Raw genomic sequence first — 6,595 nt, 5'->3', positions numbered from 1 at the left:
AGGTTATATTCTAGAATCACAACTCACTGAGTATACCCTCCAGTTCTTCTTTGACTGCAATGTCAATTTGATGTACATGATGACTCTGAAGGGTTCTAGGACTTAAATTCAACAAGGAAAGATTATTTGAAGATATCCAGTGTTTCATAAGGCAGAAGAATTAACAGGAATTTCAGCCAGGCTGGAGGAAAGGAATTTTGAAAATCTTCTGCTAATTAGAAAGTCTTCTATATATGAACCTAAATCTATTCTGGCTTGAATGCTTCGTGGATACATATGTCAGTACAGATGCTCCTTGTCAGGGGGTGAAATTTTTATGACTCTATATTAAGGTGGTTTAAAATAAAATAAAAATCTGTTAACCTGATCAGTCTGACCCACCTATGTTTCTGAGGGTACAAAAAGAGTATCTATGGACAGAATTATTTGGATGGACATTAAGTTGATCAAGTCAGCTGAGAAACACAAATGACTCTAGAGCAATAGTTCTCAAAATGTGACCACAGAGCAGCAGCATCAGGTAGGAATTTGTTAGAATGCAAATTCTGGACACCTACCCCCACCCCCGCCAAACCTACTGAATCAGAATCCCTGAGGGTAGAGCCATACTCTTTCAACAAGGCCTCTCTTATTCTCTGTGGTGCCTGTTTGAGACCCTCTGCTCTGGGTATCGGAGAAGGCAATGGCACCCCACTCCAGTACTCTTGCCTGGATAATCCCATGGATGGAGGAGCCTGGTGGGCTGCAGTCCATGAGGTCGCTAAGAGTCAGACACGACTGAGCAACTTCACTTTCACTTTTCACTTTCATGCATTGGAGAAGGAAATGGCAACCCACTCCAGTGTTCTTGCCTGGAGAATCACCTGGACAGAGGAGCCTGGCCGGCTACAGTCCATGAGGGTTGCAAGAGTCAGACACAACTGAGCAACTGAACATCCCCTCAGCTATATCCTAGTACACTCAACACGTAGTTAGTGCAATCTCATACACAGCGATAGAATTATGGGCTGTTAACTAATTGACTCAGTATTAAGTTGACAGTATTGAAGAATCCTGAATTCAGATAAATTTTATACTGGATAGTGTTAGAATTTGATGTTGTTTCCCAAGGACAGGGGAGCCTGGTAGGCTGCTGTCTATGGGGTTGCACAGAGTCGAACACGACTGAAGCAACTTAGCAGCAGCAGTAGCAGTTTACAAAAGTTCTTTTAAAAATTGGTGATCCATGTTTAATATACATGATAATTCTTCATACAGGATGGTTAAATATTTCTTTCTTGGTTCTAATCATTTTAAATTTAATAATTAATTATTTTTAAATAAAGTAATTAATTTATAATTAATTATTTAGAAAGTATAATTGCTTTACAATGTTCTGTTCATTTCAGATGTACAACAACATGAATCGACTATGAGGGTACATACATCCCCTCCCTCTAGAGCCCACCACCATCCCACCGCTCTAGGCCATCACAGAGCACCGAGCTGAGCCCCCGTGCTGCACAGCAGCTTGCCACTAGCTCTCTGCTTACACATGGCAGTGTGTCCATGCCAATGCTACCCTTCCAATTTGTCCCACTCTCTCCTTTCCATCCTGTGGCCACAAGTCTGTTCTCCATGTCTGCGTCTCTGCGAAATAGTTAAATATTCTTAAACTATTCTGAGTAAATGGGAGCTTGCTGTTTACTTATTTTTTTCACTCTGGAGCTAGCCAAATTTTTAATAGAAAACAAAGTACCTTCTTTGAGTGGTCATTATAAAATGGAAAAACTGGCTGAATCTTGGAGAACTCCTGTTTCATAGACACAGCTTCTAAATTCAATAAATTGTAGGGCCATAAGTGGCTCATAAAAATTATTATAGCTCCTGTTTTCAACAGAGAGTCCTCATTTTGATCCTTTTCTTCCCTCCTAAGATGTCTCTTGGGAACTATCCCAGGTTGGGGGGCTATTGAAGAAAACTAATGTTCTTCTCAGCAGGCTACTGTCACTCCCTCTGCAGGGACATTAAACACTTGCCTTGAATGTATTTGCCAAAGATCATACTTATTAACTTAATTCTATTGGATTTGTAAGATCCAACATGCAAATTCATGTATGTCAACACACTCATTCATGGAAATGTGTATTTCCAGGCAAGAACCAGTCAAGGTTGCCAAGAAAAGTAGGAGCCCTGTTCTAAGCTATCCATCTGCCATCCTTCTTACTGGTTTCAACTGAGATGATCTTAATTGAGGATTTAAAAATATTATTCAAAAAAGAAGATTATTTCAGCCCAGTTTAGAACACATGAGACTGTGAATATAAAAAATATATTTACCAAGGTTGCTGTTAATGTTGCCATAGGAGGGAGGCAGGAAAAATGTGTCACCTTGAATAAGTTTTACCTTTTTCATGTTCCCTCTTAATGCGTTACTGAATAATGAATGGTTTGTGGACCATGTTTATTTCAGCTCTGGAAATAAGGTCTGCAACTCAGAAGGAGAAAAAAGATAGGTTTCCAATCACTAGCAATGATAAGTGGCCCTGCGCGAATAAATTTGAAAGAAGGAGGCTCTACAAATCCTCTCATTAACATCATGACACGTTACAAGAGAAAACTCGTACTGGAGAAAAAAGTTGGAAGCAGGCTGACACTTAAGAGGAAAAAAATCCTAGCGACTGCCCCTGCCTCTCTTTGTCTCTCTCTCTCTTTCTCTCTCTCTTACGCACACACACAGGTCCTTCATGATCTAGAAGCAAAGATGCACTTTGCTATTGTTTAGTCACTAAGTCATGTCCAACTCTTTTGTGAGCCCATGGACTGTAGCCTGCCAGGCTCCTCTGCCTATGGGATTTCCTAGGCAAGAGTACTGGAGTTACCATTTCCTTTTCCAGGTTATCTTCCTGGCCCAGGGATCGAACCCATGCCTCCTGCATTGGCAGGAGGGTTCCTTACCACTGAGCCACCAGGGAAGCCCTCAGAGTCTCTAAGTCCTTGGAAACAGAAGTCAGACAGCTGTGGAAATGTGGTCACAGGACAGTATAACCTGTGGATCCATGAGAAATGGCACCTCTAGAACAAAGACACTGGAATCATTTGCATAGCTGCCTTGGGAGTGTGAAGGCACTTCTGGTGGAGGCAGACATCTGGAAACAGATAAAGTCCACGAAGAATGCCTCTTTCTGACTTCAGAGATTAATGTAGATGTGAACACATTAGTTCTGTTTTAGGGAGACTCTTCTCTGTTACAGATCCTGGGGACTGGGGCGATTGGATTACCTAATAATGGGTCGCTTTAGTTCTGCCATCGTCACTTATCAGGTACATTAGTTTAAAACCTGCAATTTTGAACTTAGCATTACTGAGCTTTCCAAAGATTAAATTACCCAACTTTTGTTGGTGAGTGTCTCTGTGAAATTTCCTGAAAAGGATAGTCCTCCTTCTTTGTGCGAAAGTGAAGCCAAATCACATACTTTATTGATATTTAGAGACATACAAATGATTGTGCTAATGTACTTTAATGTCTGTCTGCTTGACTGGAAAGGCTGTGGGTTTGTGCTTTGAGGCTTTTGTTTTTCTTAAGATAATGTTGAACACTGTAGTCTCTTTGTGAGCTTAATCGGAGTAGGTAGATTTTTTTTTTTCTTCCTCTTGTTTTTCCCAAAGCATTATTTCAGATGAAGTTTTACACCAAAAGTCTTTTTCAAAGGAGGCTCCGTGTTTGCCCCTGCTATGCGTACAGCCTCTACCGTGGTCCAGCACACACACACACACAAAACCATATCCCCATGCCTGTTTGTCCTCTTAATAGCTTCGGTGGAAAATGTGAAAACACTGATGCTTTAACAAAACCGAGTCGATTTAACACCCTGTACTCGAAAATGCCTCCACATAAGGGGAAGAGTCTTAATCTCTAAGCCATGAAGATTTAATGTTTTCAGAGTAATTTTACAGACATTCTGCCTGCCAGTGCCCAGTAGGGTTTAAAGTTCTTGAGTCACCACGGGCTTAACAAGCATCTAGGCATAAACCACTTTGTAGTTTTGAGCGAGAGGAATAACCGTTGATCCGTGGTGACTGAGCAGAATTAAGAGATAATTTACCTGCTCTCTTTTTAGGGAGTTTGTATATACCTTCTGCCTATTGGAGATGAATTATAAGCCAACTCTGGCAAAGATAGGAATGGAACCAGAATATTCCAGCAAAAATGGTTGATGACATCTTGAATTTCTCTCAGAAAGAGATGAATATGCAAGGATAGTAGTAAGTGATCTGCTAAGGTACTGAAGAAAGAGGTAGGGTTTGCTTAAATCACAAGCATAAAAAAAATCCAGGGGACATCAAAGTCCATGTCTGCTCTGGTCATTTAAATAAAGCTCAGGTTTCTGGTAGCTGTTGGTAAATGGATTTTTGGTCATTCAGGAGTCTGTGATAGATAGGCATGGTTAAAATATATTTTTCACCTATATAACCTCTAGGGTTCGATACTGCTGTTACTACTGCTGTTTACTCGCTTCAGTTGTGTCCAACTCTGTGAGACCCTATAGACTGTAGTCCGCCAGGTTCCTCTGTCCATGGAATTCTCCAAGCAAGAATACTGGAGTGGGTTGCCATGCCCTCTCCAGGGAATCTTCCCAACCTAGGAATCGAACACAGGTCTCCTGCATTGCAGGCAGAGTCTTTACCACTGAACCACCAGGGAAGCCCAGAATTTGGTACTATATTTATTTAAAAAATGAATTTATCGAATGGTTTGTGAGAAATATAAACAGCAGGCAAAGATGAATATTGGGGCTTTATTCCTAAATTTTTATGTTGCAAAAATGGCAAAGCTTAGGCCGTTTCATGTTATGATCATAATCCATAAGTATTTAGCAACCTGTGAAAATGATAGTTGGCACTCCAGTAACATGAAGACAGGTGTCTTAATTAGTCAGAAAACTGTATTCCGTTCCTGTAAATTTCCTGATGTCTTGGTAGACTCAGGTCCATTTAAATCAGAAGATATTTTTAGCGATGAGTTGCTTGAAATGGTGAATCTAGAAGTGATACTCGTAGTACCCCATTGGCGTTACAGCATTCTGAAATACTGCTCTCTGTTGTTGGTTCTGAGTCCTCAGTGTGGACATAGAAAACTCTGGGAGACTCTATTTTCCTGGCCTGAATTAGAATTCAGAGTGACTGAGATGTTTTCCCCCATCTTTCTACACACCCCCAAGTTTGTATTGCTCCCTGGTCTATTTCAGGATGTTTATTACTTACGTTCACTCCCAGGTGTGGGAATGCATGGGAATACAGTATCTCCAATCTTACAAATGGCTCTTTGGGTCTGGCCAAATCCTCTGAAGGGTCTCTGGCAGCAAGAGGAGCTTTAAGTAAATAGTTTATTTTTAAGTTAAATATCAGGAAATCATCTATTGAGGCTTTTTCCCTAGCCACTTAAACCACATATGAATTGAGATACCGAAAGGAATTTAGTATTTCTCTTTAAACAAGATATACTGTTTTCAACTGCAGAAGAATAAAGCCAGGAGTCAGATTGTGCCTGGAGGCTGAATTCTCCTGCACAAAGGGACTCGGGGGACAAATGAGTGTGGGGTGCACTAATGGAACACAGAGTTCCACAGTTCCTTCTCAGAGGCGACTCCAGAGAGGCGAAGAAAGGAAAAGCCAGGAGCACGAGGTCACCCCCGATAAGTACAAAGAAGGTGCTCTGAGTGCTTTCTCCCATTGTGCCAGTTACACTTATTGGTGTGAATAATGTTGTTTTGTTTTCAGAAAGACAGTCATGAGCAAGAAAAAAGAGTGGGGAGTGATAAGCTGAACTCAGGGAATTTGAGAATGACACGTTTGTGATAATATATGTTAATTTAGTTGGATGGATGTGAATATTTTCATAAAGAACAAAGAGAAAGATGGACTCTAGCTTAGATTCATCCGTTTAGACTTTATAGAGGCATTACCCGTGTTTAAAATGCACAAATCTCTTGGAAACATTTTTTTTTTTAATGCATATTTTTGTGGTGGCTTATTTATTTTAAATTACCATATTTTTCTTGCTTTGGAGATAAAAACTCTAGTGGAGCCAGACTTCAAATAGATGATGTTCTGAGCACATCAAAACAAAGAAAGTGTTTCTGAAACCAAATAAAAGCATTTTTTGAATGACTCCCTCATCCATTCAAGGCTCCTTTCAGCTTAGCGGCACTGGCTCAGATAAAGTCCCGAACACCTCACAGCCTATTCAAAAGTATCAGATTCAACTGAAGGTGAAGAAAATGGGCTATCTGCAATATTCATGAGTTGGGAACGTCCCAAGTTTGACCATTGTCTGAATGACTTTACAACCACTTGGGGTATGTATTACATAACAGATATTCACAGGCACCCAGCACTCCTATCAAGTCAAACCTTGTAAGTGAGTCCAAAGCATCCCCCGGCCCCCAGCCCTGTCCCGTTCTTTTCTAATTCAGGTCCGAAGGAAAATACTGCCCAGGCTTTGAAGTGTGCTATCCTACTCCTTGTTTTACCAGACTAAACTAAAGGCCTCGATAACCCTCCTTCAGGTGGTATTAACTCAACGAAAATGTATTGTTTTCATCTATTGGGGCTA

This window comes from Bubalus kerabau, chromosome 22 (assembly GCF_029407905.1).
Source record: "Bubalus kerabau isolate K-KA32 ecotype Philippines breed swamp buffalo chromosome 22, PCC_UOA_SB_1v2, whole genome shotgun sequence".
Taxonomy (NCBI): Eukaryota; Metazoa; Chordata; class Mammalia; order Artiodactyla; family Bovidae; genus Bubalus; species Bubalus kerabau.
Note: the sequence above shows the minus strand (reverse complement) of the source record.